The sequence below is a fragment of the Lithobates pipiens genome, unplaced genomic scaffold (genome assembly GCF_037356315.1).
Source record: "Lithobates pipiens isolate NorthernLeopardFrog02 unplaced genomic scaffold, aLitPip1_a1.2 Scaffold_16, whole genome shotgun sequence".
Taxonomy (NCBI): Eukaryota; Metazoa; Chordata; class Amphibia; order Anura; family Ranidae; genus Lithobates; species Lithobates pipiens.
Genome location: NW_027507748.1, coordinates 381,547,220 through 381,564,692, shown reverse-complemented (window position 1 = coordinate 381,564,692; position 17,473 = coordinate 381,547,220). Strand labels below are relative to the sequence as shown.

Below are 17,473 nucleotides of genomic sequence, written 5' to 3'. Positions count from 1 at the left end.
TTGGCCATTTTGGAACCAGTCCCAAATGCCTATGTTTTTTGTTTTTTTATTTAGTGTCTTAGATTTGGACCCTATATATTAGATATGACCTTACAAGTGTTATAAAAAATTTAATTTCTTAATCTAACTTTTTATACATTTCAAGATTGTGTTTTCTTTTACTTCTGCTGCTTGGTATTGAATTCTGCTGTAAAGATATTGTCTAACTTCCCACCAATCTTTTCTTATTTCTTCTTTATTTTTTTATTTTTTATAGGGGCAATGCTAGTCCTGTGATGTATTTATTTCTAACTTAGCTGCTCATGTTGCCATTTTTTTCAACATGAATTCTCATTGGTTAATATGAATTTCTGCACCTAAGAATAGATGAACACTGCAATCACTATATATCCATTTTGTCTTCTAATCCCTTCTCTCCAGGCTGTCTGTTGCCCACATTTCCTAATACTTTACTCATTCTCCCAGATTTAGTTTAGAAAGTACTTCAAACTTCTAACCATTATTCCTCCCAGCAATTGCCCCCTCTTCATTAAGATGCAGTCCATCACTAGCACTAAAGCTGTAGCCAGCTAAGAAGTTAGAATCAAGAACCCAGCTCTCCTTTCTGAACACTTTTTTCAGCTGCATATTTAACTTCCCGAGCTTCTGTTGTCTCTCTGTTTTAGAAAGTGCCATCATCCTTTGATATTATAAATTTGAGTTTATCAAACTAGATAAAAATATGTTAAGACCTTATTCCCCTAAATTTGTCATTGGTATCATCCTGTATCTTGGCGTGTCCTACTTTCACTACAATCTACAAAGCCCCAGGGGTGACCACACACTGGTCAGCATTTACAAACTTCACCTAATCTGCCGATCCGATAACAATTACCTATCACCAGGGCCTGTTTTGCGATTGCTGCGCATCTATCCACATTCTCACTGCCAGAGTAATTTTCCTTGTTACTAGAGTCTATATTGTTCTGCAGCTCTGCTACCTCTGAGCTTAGATTCCCCCAATATAAACCAAGCTGGTGAATTTATTAGAGTGTATCAGTTAAAGGCAAGCCTCCGTCACATTCATCCTCCTGTCTCCTCTAGTAATTGTAACTAAAAACTGCGTGACAGAAAATTCAGATACAGAAAATGCAAATGTGCCAATTTATTTTAGCTAAATGTTTGTTTCAGACTAGTGATTTACCAGGCAGGGAATCAAGGGTATGAAAATCCAAATACTTGCAGTAAGTAATATGTTCCCATATTTTTATTCTGACCAGTTTATTTTAAACTGTTATATATTGTCCTGATTTTGTGTGCATGTCTACACAATTCATGTATTGGTTTTACCTTTTATTTTGTAGCTGCCAGGTATTAATAAACAACAGGACAATATACAAAATTCTTTCAAAAGATAGATTCAGCTTTAATCTACTTTCTTTTCTACTTTCTTTTCTTTTTTATTTCCACTCTCCCTCTTTTTTTCCCCCAAAAAAAAGAGGCAACGCACAAGAAAACGGACCATAATTTTTGGCCTGGTGCAGACTCTACTGTAGTATCGAGAGACCTTTTTTTTCCTCGGCAACAAAAGGAAATGACAAACAGGAAGTCATGGCCCCAACAGCCAATCATTTCCTCTGTGCAAAATGACATCACAGGAAATTACACTAAATGGGAGGGCATCCACAGGGGTGGGAGGGAGAAGTGCACATGCACATCCACTTGACGCATGTATACTGCTCTCCGCCTAGCCACAACAGCATGGAGCCCACTCAATACCGCTCAGAGTAACCAGTATCTAGTAAAATCATTCTACTTGTTCTTACAGGCTTGACCAGATCTGCGGGGACATTGCTACTGCTGTTGCCAACAAGGCAGATATCAATGTCCTCTTATAAAAGCAGATATGTATCCAAAAGGGATAGCCACAACAGAGATATAATATTTTTCTCTCATTATGCAGACTCCGCTTCTCTAATGTGCCTAGACATGTGAAGGCAAAAAGCCCAGCATTGCACTTGATACTTACAAACCGACAAACGCCCACACACACACAGAGAATGCGTTTCCAAGCCCATGAGAAGATTTTCATACTGACAGTTTTACCGCTGGTCCCAATTTAGCCCAAGTGCGGTCTGCTAGAGCATTCCTTGGTTAAATCAGACACAGGGAGACAGATTACAATACATAAAACACACATAAAATTTCCACAACATTTGTCCAACTGACTATGTTCCTGCTAGATACCAGTACCAGCTATCCCCTATTGGCAACCGCACCCGTGGAACCACAAGAACTCTTTTGTTCTTCCTTTCTTCAGCCTCCTGTACTTTCTGGCCATAACATGGCATTCCAGGGGGCAGCCATGTACCAGTAGGCTAGGCCTGCTTGGCCTTTAGGAACAGGAACTTCTATAGTGTCGTTACACTAAACTATTCTCCTTGACTACTCGTATGAAGGGACCATTGTAGCACATTGGTTTTGATACAATTGGTTGATTTGTGTGGTACACAATATACAATTTCTAGTAGTAGAATGTGTAGTAGTGTAGTAGAATGTGTTTTGAGTTGTAATTCTAAGTATTCCCATGCTGTGTGTGAAAAATATCTTATTAAATTGACAACTCTGTGTAACTTTCTGCATTTTCCAAAACGTGTGGCAAAAAAATTGAGTCTTAAAAAGACTCACCATGGCACTTAAAAAATTAGAAAATGTGGTACTTTTGTGGGTGTTTCTGTTCTAGTTTCACACATAGGGTATTGCCACACTTGGGAAGAGTAGCAGAATGTGTTTTTGGGTGTGATTCCAAGTAAAACTATAATATTTTAGATATTTCTTATTAATGGCCAGCTTTTTGTATAAAAAAATAAAATCATTTTGTTTCCTACATTCTCACATATGTATCTCCATAATCGGGAGGCATAGCAGAAGGTGTCTTGATGTGTCATTGGGGTATGACTTTCACAGAGTCTAAATAATGGGTTATTTATACTAAAGAAGCATTACAGAATACATTTTAGCATAAATGTATGACGAAAAAATAGCAGATTTTTATTTATTTTTTAATCTTTTTTCCTTTAGATAGAAATAAAAAACACAGTGGCAATTAAATACATTCAAAAGAAAGCTCTATATGTCTTAAAAAAAATGATATAACATTTATACTATTTGGGTAAAGTGTTGCATGACTAATTGTCATTCAAAGTGTGACAGTGACGAAATCTGCAAAATGGCCCGGGCAGGAAAGGAGTGAAACAGTCTGATCTTGAAATTGTCAAGCATCAACACAAAAGGGGAGTGTGAATGTATGTTAATCCTAACCTAACTTCCCATCTTACACTTTGTATCTTAATACATTGATTGTGTTGGTTGTTGTAAGGCTTGGTTCAAACTAATGCAATTTCTGATGTGACTTGAGTCGCACAGAATCGCAAGACAATGGAAATCACATTGTTTTCAATGGTGCTCGTTCACATCAATGCGACTCGGCTCACAATGTACAGTGAAATCAGAGTAAGCAATATTAGTACAGGAGAGGAGCCTGAGGAAGACTACAGGTAAAGCTGAAGGCTAACTTTAGCAGTCTACTCATTCACCTACGTAGGGAGTAAACCTGTGGATGCAGCTTTTGTACCTGCACCTATAAATGTATTCCTGGCTGCTTGGCATCCCAGGTCCTCTTCACATCCAGCATGAGTATCCTAAAGCCTGTGTATATGGAATCCAGCCTGATCCACTGTCACCACCCCTCTCTGTGTGCCTGTTACTCTTTCCATTATATATTTACATCTCTTTGATAGCAGCATGGTCAGACGTTGGTGGGGGGGCGCTAGCTGTCACCATGCTAGCTTAGCAATGGCATCACAAATCAGAATGGGATCATAATGTATTAGGCCCCCTTGGAGATTCGATCAGATTTAAAATCTCTAATGATACTTCTTTAAATATACGAGCAGAGCAAAACCTTGAAATGTTGCCCTTACCAATTTGAATTTAAAGATAACTTAGACTGGGCATTGTAGGAGCAAATCCTAATTTTGACTTTGGAACAACTTCATAAAGTGTCATGAAATATGGAAAACAAATGTTATCTATTATGCATCCTTATTGTAACTTTAAGACCATTTGATTTCTCAAAATGTTTAGATAATTTTGCCAGTGTAGAAATACATCTGTCAACAATAAATATCTGTATATATAACATGAAGAAAAAAAAGTCTGCTAACATCTAATTGTATTCCAGGAGTATAACTTGTAATAAAGCGACAGCTAAATGTCAAGGTTGTAATGTTTACATGAATCAAGAAAGAGAATAATACTGTGCATCTGCTTCCTGCTCACAGAGCCAGAAAGTGAAGGATGAAAAAACGTAATGGTATATTTTGAAAAAAAAAAAAAACCTGACGCGGAGGAAAACATTTCTGTCTTTTCTTGTTTTAAAGTGTTGTGTATAAATAACGCATGGAATGTATGTTATATGTGAGGAGTCTTATTGCTGCATACACACAGTCAGCTTTTCCGACGGGAAATGTTAGCAGAAAGTGAAGGATGAAAAAACACAATGGCATATTTCGAAAAAATAAATAAATAACCTGATGCAGAGGAAAACATTGCTGTACATTCTTGTTTTAAAGTGTTGTGTATAAATGATGCATGGAATGTATGTTATATTTGAGAAGCCTTATGCTGCGTATACACGGTCGGATTTTCCAACGGGAAATGTTGGATGTGAGCTTGTTGGCTGAAAGTCCGACAGTGTGTATGCTCCATCGAATATTTGTTGTCAGACTTTCTGCCAACAAATGTTGGCTAGCAGGTTCTCAAATTTTCCACCAACAAATCTTTGTTGCCGGACTTTCCGATCATGTGTACACAAGTCCGTCACACAAAAGTTCACACATGCTCAAAATCAAGTAATCGCTCGGTCTTGTAAAACTAGCATTGGTAATGGAGATATTACATTCATCACGTGGCAAATGATGAAATCTCTCCATGCAGCTCATTCTCTTCTTTATAATGCTATAATAATGAAGTTGCTTTGCTGCTGATATTCACAGAGTTCTGACAAACTTATTTTTTATTATTTCTATTGATCTCCAGAATAATCTTCTTTTTTTTTTCTTTCTTTTTTTTTCTAGTGATCTCCATATTTATTTATTTTTTCTCGCGTTCTCCGGAATAATTTTTATTTTCGTTTTGTGTGTCAAGTTACCACAACACCATTATTATCTTGTATTTTTTATCCTCAATGATACAACTATGTTGGTGTCCCTTGTTAATTTGAGATTGTATTTTTGAAATGTACCTGCCTACTCACAAACTGTTCTTTTTTAAGTAAAACACATAGCTAATTAGCCAGAATTGGTGAAGCGTTTGTACCCCAAGGCAGACATCCATTATTTGGCTGTCAATATTGGTCACCTGAGGAGTCCATTTAATGGGGAGCACAATACGGTCCAGGACTCTGAGAGATCAGGAGCAGCAGCAGATGACATATATGTCCCGAGGCTGTGGTTTTACAACAGCCTGCGTTTTTTGCCAGACCACACCGAACCCAGGCCATTACTCTCAACACTTCCTTCCATGCTGCTGTGGTGGGTGGGGTGGCTCTGGGGTTGGTGGTGTTGCTGGAGGTGGTGGAGGAGCATGGTCAAACTCACACAGGTGTGTTTGAGGTGTGAGTTCACCTGGCTGAGACTTTCCTGTGTATGGAAAATGGTAAATAATTTTAGGTTTTTGGTCATCAATTACACATAATTTTGAGCTCATGACTGTTGCAAATTGAATGTTAACAAATAGAAAAGATATTTTGACCCCAGCATTTTTCATTCTTGTCCCAATCATTTTTGGCTACTACTGTCTATTGATATGTAAACGACGTTGATAACTCAGAAATTAGTTATCAACATCTAGTTAACATCATTCAATTTTTGACAAGAAATATCAACAATGCCTGGGACAAGCTGAGCTAGTCCACATCTTTTTCCTGGGTAAAAGGCCGAGGTTGGACTTCAGGAGCCTCAGCTGATGTGGAAGGAAGTGTTGTAGCGATGGTCTGGGTTCTGTCTGGTCAGCCAAAAAACGCAGGCTGTCATAGTACCACAGCCTGGGGACATATAGGTCATCTGCTGCTGAATGTGAGAGGCCAAGATCATGACTAAAGTTGTGAGGAGTCTGAACAGGAATTTTGGGGTATGACAATCCAAAGAGCAATTAAGGAAACCTGAAATTGAGGGAGCATGATCAGTATAGAAGGATCAGGAAAGTGCTGCAAAAAAGTATTTGTCGTGTGTTATTATTATTATCATTACTTTCGTGCTGGTCCATGTGCTTTTCTTTACTGTTGTACAGTTTGAAATGCCAAGTTTGAGGTTTGTGGGCATAGTAATCGTTGGTATTTAACATTGTTCATTCGACCACTAATACGTTTTTGGCAGATGCAGGTTAACTACATTTGTTCATGCCTAAAGAAGTTTATTATATTGTTGTCTAGATGTGTTTGAAACTATAATGAAATGACAACTTGATTCAGTGTAAGGAGAGGACACTCAGCAGCTGTTTACATATCTGGATGCAGGCGCAATAGTGTGGAACACCATAATAACCTTTTTATTTTGTCCCACGCAGGTGCTCCAGTGGATACTAGGGGTCTCTCCATGTGTGAAACTTGCACAAAACAGGTAAATAGTCCAGCTTTTGAAAGGGAAAAAATCATGTCTTCAGCTTGGAACTCTGCCAAAACAGACAATTGGATGACACTTCCATGCAATGTTTCATATTACTATTTCTAGCCTAAAATATCTGCTAAGTATACCTTTTTTGTATTCACATAGGGGAGAAAAGAATTTGGACATCTAAGGACACCAGTAACCCCACACCTACACAAGAAAGGTAACTCAGCACACAAGCTGAGAATGTGGATGCAGAGGCTCAGGAAGTGGTTAGTGAAGTGGTCGAAATGGTGTCGACAACAGGTCAGTGTTTGAGACCACAGCTTCAGGTAATAGATGGATGCCTGCATATTTATAATACACAGTGTGTTTATTTTTAGGTGATGTGGATGTTGTGGAAGAAGAAACTCACTTCAGCAGTGCAAGTGCACAAGTACTCGTCAGTGAGATCATGCTGTGCAGTCGGGATTTAGAAAAGCTCAAGCAAAATATCCATGATGTTCAAAAAAGTCTGAGCAACATCATTGATGTTTTAGGAAAATCTAAACCAAAAAAAAAATTAATTTTGTCGTTATTGTATGTGTTTTAATGTGATTGCAAAGCCAAATTTTCAAGATGCACAGTGTCAACATGCCATCATAGGATATCAATGTACACATTTTGTGGGTGCAACCTCTTCCTCCAAACTAAAGTAGGTGAGAGGAAGAGGTTGCACCCCCGAAACACATCCATCGATCCCCCATGATGGGATCTAGCACATGTTGACACACTGTGGCTTATTTAAAAAAAGCAAAACCACTTTGCAATGCAAGTGCACTTGAAAGTGCACTTGTAGGGCAAAGTGGATTGTCCTTTCTGAAATAAGGCCCAGTGTGTCAACATGTGCTAGCTCCCATCATGGGTGATCAATGGACGTGTTTCGGGGGTGCAACGCCTGCCTCTCACCTACTTTAATTTGGAGGAAGGGTTGCACTTCACTTTAGAGTTGAGGATGTTATGTTATGGTTTTAAACATGCCTGTTTAGTCATAAAAAAGGCTAAATACTGTCAAACATACATGTTATACACCAAGAGGTTGGTTTGTTAAAAAACCCTTTTATAATGCACTTGTGATTGTGTTTGAAGTAAAATGTTTTATACTCAACAATGTGTGGCTTCTTCTTTCAATGCTCAATACCAGTTGTTTTGTAAGTTGGTGTAGTTACAGTAACAATGGGAGTTATTTACTAAAGGCAAATACACTTTGCACTACAAGTGCACTTGTAGTGCAAAGTGGAGTTGCCTTTAGTAAATAACCCCCACTGTGCTGTAAAATTTGCCAAAATCGGGCCATTTTAGGGACTACAAGCAATTCATGGAGTTGAAAAGGATGATTATTTTTTTCATTAATGCATTACATACATTAACAACAAAAACAATGTGTATGTGTAGCAAACCTACAGCACAACATAATAGCGGAAGAAGAGATTGTCACCCCGTGTATAAAATAAGTTAAGTTTGCGCTATTGAAGAAAATGGTAAAAATAAAAAGCCATAGGTGAACCTAGGAGATAAGAAACACAAACAGTAAATCAAATGAAATATGAGTTTAGTTTTTTAAAAATGTTTTATTTTAAACAGCTTCCAGATTTTCTGGTAAGTCAATTGCCACCCTACCCACAAAGTACTCTACATAGTTTTGCCGTACTTGATCCAGTCGTGAACTTCAGGTCCTGGATACTTCTCCTCCTTGCCAAGTACCACACGGTGGCAAAAAACCTTTACTCGGTAGTTATGGCTTGCCGCATGCAAGTGTCCTCCTTCGTAATATAAGGGGTGAGCAAAGCCAAGATACGATGAAAGGCAAGGTCTGTCGTCCAGAGATAATTCCTGAAATCATCAGGATTATTTTCCTGGAGCTCCCGCTACAAAGGCATATAACAGAATTAGTCACAATTAAGCAACCAATTCTTGGTGCAAGAACTCCTCCCCCTGTTCATGGACTGGACTTGGATCAAAGCAATAACTCCAACACCAAGCTCAACAACAGCCTGAACTCTACGATGAGCATGTAACTGTAACATGGCTAATAAATGAATGCCTTCTCAGAACGAACTGACAGAACACACTGAAAATCAGAAAGGACCTGAGAAGAACAAGCTGAAAATGAGAAACGACCGGACAAGAACGCACTGAAAATCAGAAGCGAACTATAAATAGAACACACTGAAAGACAGGAATGAGCTGACAAGCACGCACTGAAGAACAGATACGAACCGACAAGCACAAACGGAAAAGTGCGAATCGTCTCTCACCAAACTTCTACTAACAAGAGATAAACACAAGATTAGCAGAAGGAGCCCAAAGGGTGGTGCACTGGCTATTGAACTTCCTTTTTATCGGCTCCTTGTACGTTACCACGTTCGTAATTGTTGGCCAACATTTGTGTGACCGTGTGTATGCAAGACAAGTTGGAGCCAACAACCTTCAAACAAAAATACACGGTTTTGTTGTTGGAAAGTTTGATCGTGTGTACGAGGCATAAGACTCACCACTTCTTTAGGTGTTTGAGCATTTCTAGGAGTGCTACCAGCCTAGTCTTTGAGTGCCATGATTCTGGCACATATTTAAGATTTTTCTAGACAAGTAATCACTATTCAAAATGAATGTTTCTGACCCAAAACCTTTGCCTGCATATGCCTTAAGACTGGAATTTAAGTAAAATTAATGCAAAACTTTTATTGTCTTGAATGATTATTAAAACCATTGCACAATTTTGCCACTATAATGCCAAAAGTATTGAAACGTCTGCCTTTACATGCACAGGAACTTTAATGTTCGTAAGGTTCAATGTTGAGTTGGCCCATCCTTTGCAGCTATAAAAGCTTAAACTCTTCTGGAAAGGCTGTCCACAAGGTTTAGGAGTGTGTCTATGGGAATTTTTGACCATTCTTCCAGAAGCGCATTTGTGAGGTCAGGCACTGATGTTGGACAAGAAGGCCTGGCTCGCAGTTCCCTCTCAAATTCATCCCAAAGGTGTTTTATCAGGTTGAGGTCAGGCCAGTCAAGTTCCTCCACCCCAAACTTGCTCATCCATGTTTTTTTGGACCTCTTGTTGGAAAAGTCCATGATTGAGATGATGGTCTGTTAGGTGAAGAGTGATGAAGTGTGATCCTGGATAAGTGATGATGATCTATTTTCTCTCTGAACTTTCCCTTTTTATTTCCAAAATTCCCTTATCTAAGTTCAGAATATTTGCCTACATCTGATTGGAAATTTACATCTATAAATCAATATAATGTTTCTTTAGGCATTGACTGTACCTGTCCACCAGATGGTGCTCTAATGCCCCGTACACACGGTCGGATTTTCCAACGGAAAATGTATGATCGGACTGTGTTGTCGGAAATTCCGATTGTGTGTGGGCTCCATCGGACTTTTGCTGTCGGAATTTTTGACACACAAAGTTTGAGTTCTGGATCTATAATTTTCCGTCAACAAAATCCGATCGTGTGTATACAATTCCGACGCACAAAGTGCCGCGCATTCTCAGAATAAATTACGAGATGAAAGCTATTGGCCTCTTTATAGTACCGTCGTACATGGTTTACATCACCTCTTTCTGAATGATCAGATTTTCCGACAACTTGTGCGACCGTGTGTATGCAAGACAAGTTTGGGGCAAAATCCGTCGGAAAAAATCAGACTAATTTTGTCGTCAGAATGTCTGACCGTGTGTACAGGGCATAAGATTAGTTAGGAATTCCTATTTTATGTAATGTATCAAACTCTGGTCTTTCAAGGCCCTAGTTTTGATGCTAGTGTATACCTGTAACACTGAGTTAATCTGAAGTTCAGTCTGCATGTCACATATTATTGATAGTTTTATATCAGAGAAACCCTAACATTATGAACGGCACCCCAACACAATGTACTATACAGTAGACAGCAACACTCAACACAGCACATCATATGGTATGTTTGCTGAGTTGCTATAACTGGCCATGTTTGTTTTCTTGTTCTTTGTGGTGTGCTGGCAGCCCATTCATAATGCCTGGGCTTCCTTAACGCTTCCATATTGTAATACATAATAATGCATTGCAACAGAATGATTCATTTGTGAATTAGCCCTCTGAAAAAAGGGCATTTGTCTTGAGCCACTGGAAAAGAGGTACAACAGGTTTGTCACTTAGAGCCTGAGTAACAGTTTATTTTTAGCCACCCAGCCTTAAGCAGAAGTGTCATGTAAATTTAGTAGTGCATGCCTGTATTCAGCTAGAGCTTAATTAACAGATTTGTCTTTGGTTTTCCCTAAACCCAGCATTATGGTCTACTTCTGCCTGCTTCTAGAAAGTGCCCCTGGTATGAGTGGAAAGAGATAATAGGGCTAGATTATGAATATGTATGTTCTCCCCTGGTTAACCATTAAGTTTGTTACCAGTGGTTAATGCTGGGTGAGGATATTATTCCTTGGGGTGACCTTGCGACTTCTATCTTCCCCCAAGGCTCCTGCCTAGGTGAGAGTGTGTGCTGGAAGTCTGGTCCTCCTATGTCTGCTGACTAGCAAGGGCATCCATGTGTTTACAAGATTGGGCCAAAACTCACTCTGTCTTACCAGAAATGACTTTCCCAGAAGGAATAGAGGCAGTTCTGTGAAGAAGCACAAGACAGGAACTTCAGACGTGCTCAAGAAAAACAGGCATTTGGCTTTGACCTCACAGGGAGTCCAGCAAAGTGTATAGTAGTGATTAAAAACTCAACTTTACATTAAGTATAGCATACCAACTCTAATGATCAGGCAACAGGTTAAACCAGCAGAATATTAACCGGATTATCCTAGAAACAGAGAGGTCAAAGTCAGAGGACTATAGATCAAGTGGTCCCAAATCTTTTCAAAAGTTAAGTTCAAAGGTTAGTTTAAGGTTCAATATGCTTAATACATTTCTATTGAGTTTTATGGTAACAAGATATGAAATGCAAATGTTGCCTGAGCAATCCAAGACTTTGACATAAACAAAACAGAGGTGGCGTGATGAATAGGTTGAGCATACAGAACTATTGTTCAAGATCAGATTGAGCTGCAACAAGGAGGTTTAAAAAATCAGTGAATGTGCAGTGGCTCAAAGGGTAATAAATCAACATAGGTAGTGGGCAAGTAGTCGGGATTGCAGCATGAAGGAAAATAAAACGGTCATGAGAAGGAGAAAGGAAAAGTCAGGAGAGGGCAAAAAGCAGGAGAGAACAGTCCAGCCCCACCTGCAAGCTAAACAGACTATGATCTATTTCATCAGGGAGAAAATGTGTATACCGCGGATACCACATGGCAGAATTTGTGCATTATTTCGGTTATCCTCGCCTCCACCTTTTCAAAGGTTAGTTTATAGTGCAGGAGTCTAGCAATAACCAATTGTAGCCCAGTATTAATCCAAGGGGAGGGAGGACCCTTCCAGGATAGTAAAATGGTCCTTTTTTTTTTTTTTTTTTTAGAAATAAAGAAATACTAATTTGAAATAGTGCTATCACCAAACACACCTAATAAACAATTCTTGGGGTGCAATATATTTGAGGAGACCTAATACCGAAGAAATAAAAGTATTAAACTCTATCCATAAAGCATGAACAAAGGGATATGTCTACAAACAATATAAAAAATCAGGTGTAGCGTCACATACACAAATAGAATCAGCATTGGGTTCAGTCCCATTAAATTTTTTTTACCAAAAACATGTAGCAGAATACATTTTGGCTTAAATTTATGACAAAATTTGATTTTATTGGATTTCTTTTAAAATGGAAAAAAGAAAATATTGTTTTTTTTCCAAATTTCCGCTTTTTTGCACTTGTATCGCAAAAAATAAAAAACTGAGTCGTGAATAAATACCACCAAAATAAATCTCTATTTGTGCGAACAAAATGATAAAAATTTCATTTTGGTACAGTGTAGCATGACCGCGCAATTGTCACTGAAAGCGCTAGAGCGATGAAAGCTGAAAATTGGGCTGGGAAGGAAGGGGGCAAAAGTGCCCTGTATTGTAGTGGTTAAGGAGATTACCGATTTTTGGTAGGATCCTTCACAAAAAAAGGTTTTGCATTCCCTTTACTTTAATTTCAATCTTTTTGTGAGTCATAAACAGGCCAAGGTTTTGGGTCAGACACATTCATTTTCAATAGCAATTCTTTGTCTATTAGATCTTAAGAATCATGACACTCAAAGACTAAGCTGGCAGCACTCCTAGAAAAGCTCTGCCAATGCCTGAGAAAGAAGTGAAGTGAGTCTCAGGATTTCTAAGGACTTTTCAAAGATAACATACAGAGCATGCATCCTTGTATACTTAGCATTTCAAAAACAAGGAATGAGCAATGTTTTCTCTGCATTCATTCAAGAAACATTTTCCAATCTGCCCCTTCGAACTTTCTCATCCCTGCAGACGATTTGTTAAGGTCTGTGTTTTAATAGATATTATATAAGGTAAATAAAAATAAATTTTGAACACTTCACAGCAATACAGTATATGATGTAATATATTCCTCTTGCTTATTATAAAGAAGACAAATATTTGTTGTCTGCTGCTCACTTGACACTTGTAATCACTTCTGATAAACGATTCTTTTCATTTTATAATTGTGGGTCCTCTTATGAACTGTGGCCTAGAAAGATTTCTAGATATAGTATTACAACACATGTGGTGCATTTCTGAATCTGTGGATACTGATAATCATGTTATCTGATCTACTAACCACCTAGACACCTAGAATTTGTTGCTACTGTGCCCACCATGACTTAAAGCTCATCTCCAGGTTTCATTTTTAGTGCAATGCATTCAAGTGCTTAATTTTGATTTTGCCTTTGTTTTGTAGCAACATTCCTCCTGGCTTCCACATTCTTTCCACAGATTTAGGGATTGAGGTGCATCACTGGTAGCACTAGATCTATTCTTTGCTTTACTATTAACCAGGTGGAAGACATCTACATGCCCAAATATGGTCTCATGCTACCCTTGGCCACACTTTTGTGCATACACCTATGCACAAATGTGTTGTGTTTTCCAATAGTGACCCGTTGGATACCAATTGTTCTAGGCTTATACTTCAGGTTGTTTTTTGTGCTGGTCCCCCTGGTGGTAGTGGTCATTTGTACAGCTTAGGGAGCTGCGATGTACTATTGGGGAGGCCCACTTCCCTTGCTGTCCCCTCCTGTATTTTTTGACAGTTGGGGCCACCTGTACATCGGCACCATGGTTTGCGTTCCTCGTATGACTCCCGCAATGTTTGGATGCATTACGTCAAAGATGGATGGAGGTTGCATCATTGCATCCCCGCATGGATGCTGAAGCCATCGGCGTCTGCATGTCCAGCCATCCACACATGGCATTGGGAGCGGGGCCCGCTTTGCCCACCGGGAGGTATATATTTGAGGAATTGTGTCATGGGTACTCCTTTCTCTGGCTCCTTGATTGCACATTTGGAGGTCACTCCCATATGGTAAGCACCTACTCACATTTTGCTATGATGCCCATACTTTGACTCCTTCACTCCAACACAATTCTGTATGGAATCACTTTTTCATCATTCTATCTTGGTCTCTTTTGGTTGATTTTATGTTAGTCACTTTCTCACTGGTATCTTCACCCACCCCACCTTATTCCCTTTGATCTCTCTGTCCATGTCATGTTTCATCAGGCTGCATTGTACTTGATACCTTTTTTTACTGGCTACAAGTACCATGCTATCTTGTAGCAATTACTTACCTATCTATACACATTGATGATGCAGCTGTTTTCCATGATTATGAACATTGAGAAACCCCAGGGGATACCCATTTTTGATTCTGATTCTGGATCCACTCCCTCAGCTCCCTTGTTATGCTTGTGCCGCTGCCATTGTTTTGGAAGCCAGCCTGTTGCACCTTGGTATTTCAAACAGATAGTGCAGCGCTCTAACTAAAATAATTTCTAATGTATTAATATTATTAAAAAGTCCAAAATAGCTTATATATATATAAAAATCCACGTGAGAAATCTACAGTGGTATACAGTCAGACCATGCATAAAGTGACTTAGTGCCAGGGGGGACCGCCACCAATGGTAGAATTGGCTGCTCACCTCATCATGTGGACCCTTTAAATCATATGCACTTAGTATCAACGAATGCTTATCAACTGATCCAATTGCTGTATTCCTTCTCACAGATAGTAGCCGACCGGTTCACAATGGAAGATACAGCTTTCTCCCACTCAGAGTCAATTCAACTGACAAATTCATGGAGTACCCACAATGGATAGTTGTATGGCAGTAGTCACATTTCCAAATAAAGGTCCTAAGAAAGGTTGTTTCTTTTTCTAATCATTAGTGGGTAAAATCGACATTTGTCTTCCACCACAGTGACAGGAAAATTCTTTGCCTTTGTGTCTCCCCAGCAGCATAGTTTGTCCTGTTAGCACCTTGGTATTGCCTATTGGTAAGTGTGGGACCTTCTACTCATAAGGTCCCCCTTCCTCACCATGTTGTCTAATGATTCCCATCATAACATATACCTACAATTGATGTTTTTTCTATTTTAGATACACTGCTAATGTACTCACTCCTGAAGAAGCAAGCAATAAAGTTACTTTTCACATATATTGGCCTCACAGTGTTCACCTCTACAAAGTCACAGGGCAAAAAAATTGTTTCTGTTGTGTAATTGTTTTCATAGGTGTATTTTAAATGATACAGACAAAATATCAAAAATCCAGATTAACACAAGATCAAAAAGTTATAAATTGAGTTGCATTTCAGTGAGTAGAATAAGTATTTGATCCCCAAGCAAAACATAACTTAGCACTTGGTGGAGAACCCTTGTTGGCAAGCACAGTGGCATAGAGGTAAGATGGTTCTTGTAGTTAATGACCAGGTTTGCACACATCTCAGGAGGGATTTGGGTCCACTCTTCTTTACAGATATTTTCTAAATCCTTAAGGTTTCTTGGCTGTTGCTTGGCAACTTGAATTTTCAGCTCCCTCCATAAATGTTCTATAGAATTAGGTCTGGAGACTGGCTAGGCCATTCCATGACCTTAATGTGCTTCTTCTTGAGCCACTCCTTTGTTGCCTTGGTGGTATTTTGTGGGTCACTGCCATATTGGAAGACCCATTCACAACCCATCTTCAGTGTTGCGGCTGAGTAAAGAAGGTCTCATCCAAGATTTAAAAATACATGGCCCCGTTCATTAGCCCCTCAATGCAGGAAATTTGGACTGTACCTTAAGCAGAGAAACCACCCCAAAGCATAATGTTTCCAGCTCCGTGCTTGACTGTAGGGATGGGGTTCTTAGGATCATATTCAGCATTTTCCTTCCTCCAAACACAGCAAGTCGAGGTAATGCCAAAGAGCTACATTTTGGTCTCATCCCAACACTTTCTTCCAATCCTTCTCTGAATCATTTAGAAATCTATTGGAAAACTTTAAATGGGCCTATACCGTACACGTGCCATCTTGAGGAGGGGGACCTTGCAGGAGCTGCAGGATTTCAATCCATGATGGTGTATTGTGTTACCAATGGTTTGTTTGGACTGAGCCTTGCCTTGAGATTATTCACAAGTCCCTCCCATGTAGTTGTGGGCTGATCCCTCACTTTTCTCATGATCGTCCTTACCCCCATGAGGCGAAATCTTGCAAAGAGCTCCAGACCGAGGGCAGATGATGGTTGTTTTGTTTCTCTTCCATTTGCAAATAATCACTCTAAAAGTTGTCTCTTTCTCATCAAGCTTCTTGCTGATGGTCTTGTAGCCCATTCCAGCATTGTCCAGGTCTAAAATCTTGTCCCTAACGTCCTTTGACAGCTCTTTAGTCTTGCCCATGATGCATTTTCCTGTATACAACAGGCTATCATTCTGAGCCCAGCATTTTTCTTTCCTGTCCCAATCATTTTTGGTCACTACTGTCTCTTGATATGTAAACCACTTTGTTAAATCACAACTTACTGATCAATAAGAACATCTAGTTAACATCATTAAATGTAACACAAGAAATATGTTCAACAATTCAATACCTGTCTCAAGCTGGGCACCACCACATGTTTCTGCCTGGAAGGCCCAGGTTGTACATCAGAAGCCTCAGCTGGGGGTGAAGGAAGCCTTGAAGGAAGACTGGAGAGTGGTGGCCTGAGTGGTGGCCTGGGTACCCCCTGGTCTACCAGAAAATGTAGTTGTGGCAGGAGGAGGAGAAGGAGGGCGATGGTCGACCTCCCGGCTGCCACTTGCCACAGCCTCCCCCCTGGCTGAGGTCTTCCTGTGTATGAAAATGGGACATAGTTTTAGTTTTTTGCTCATCAATCACACCATTTTTAGCTCATGACTTTTGCAAATTGAATGTTACCAAATAGAACAGACTATCATTCTGAGCCCAGCATTTTTCATTCTCGTCCCAATCATTTTTGGTCACTACTGTCTATTGATATGTAAACCACTTTGTTAAATCACAACTTACTGATCAATAAGAACATCTAAGTATTTCATTCATTCATTCATTCATTCTAGTTAACATCATTAAATGTACCACAAGAAATATCTTCAACAATTCAATACCTGTCTGAAGCTGGGCACCACCACATGTTGCTGCCTGGAAGGCCCAGGTTGGACGTTGGAAGCCTCAGCTGGGGGTGAAGGATGCCTTGAAGGAAGACTGGAGAGTGGTGGCCTGGGTACCCCCTGGTCTACCAGAAAATGCAGCCTCTCAAAGTAAACCATCCTGGGGTAATAAACGGCATCTGAATCTCCTGCTCTCAAGGACTCCAGGTGCTTCTTTCTCTCCCTGAGATATGTAAGCTTCATGGCCTCAATTTTCATATTCAGATAGGCCATGTCT

General features: G+C 39.5%; 1 long non-coding RNA gene across 1 annotated transcript; it reads left to right on the top strand.

The window, feature by feature from the left end:
- Positions 1-6,425: 6,425 nt before the first annotated feature.
- Positions 6,426-7,326, top strand: LOC143984387 (uncharacterized). Its single transcript, XR_013274824.1, has 3 exons — positions 6,426-6,659; positions 6,813-6,953; positions 7,031-7,326. It is a non-coding gene; the product is annotated as an uncharacterized LOC143984387 (long non-coding RNA).
- The last annotated feature ends 10,147 nt before the right edge of the window (positions 7,327-17,473 follow it).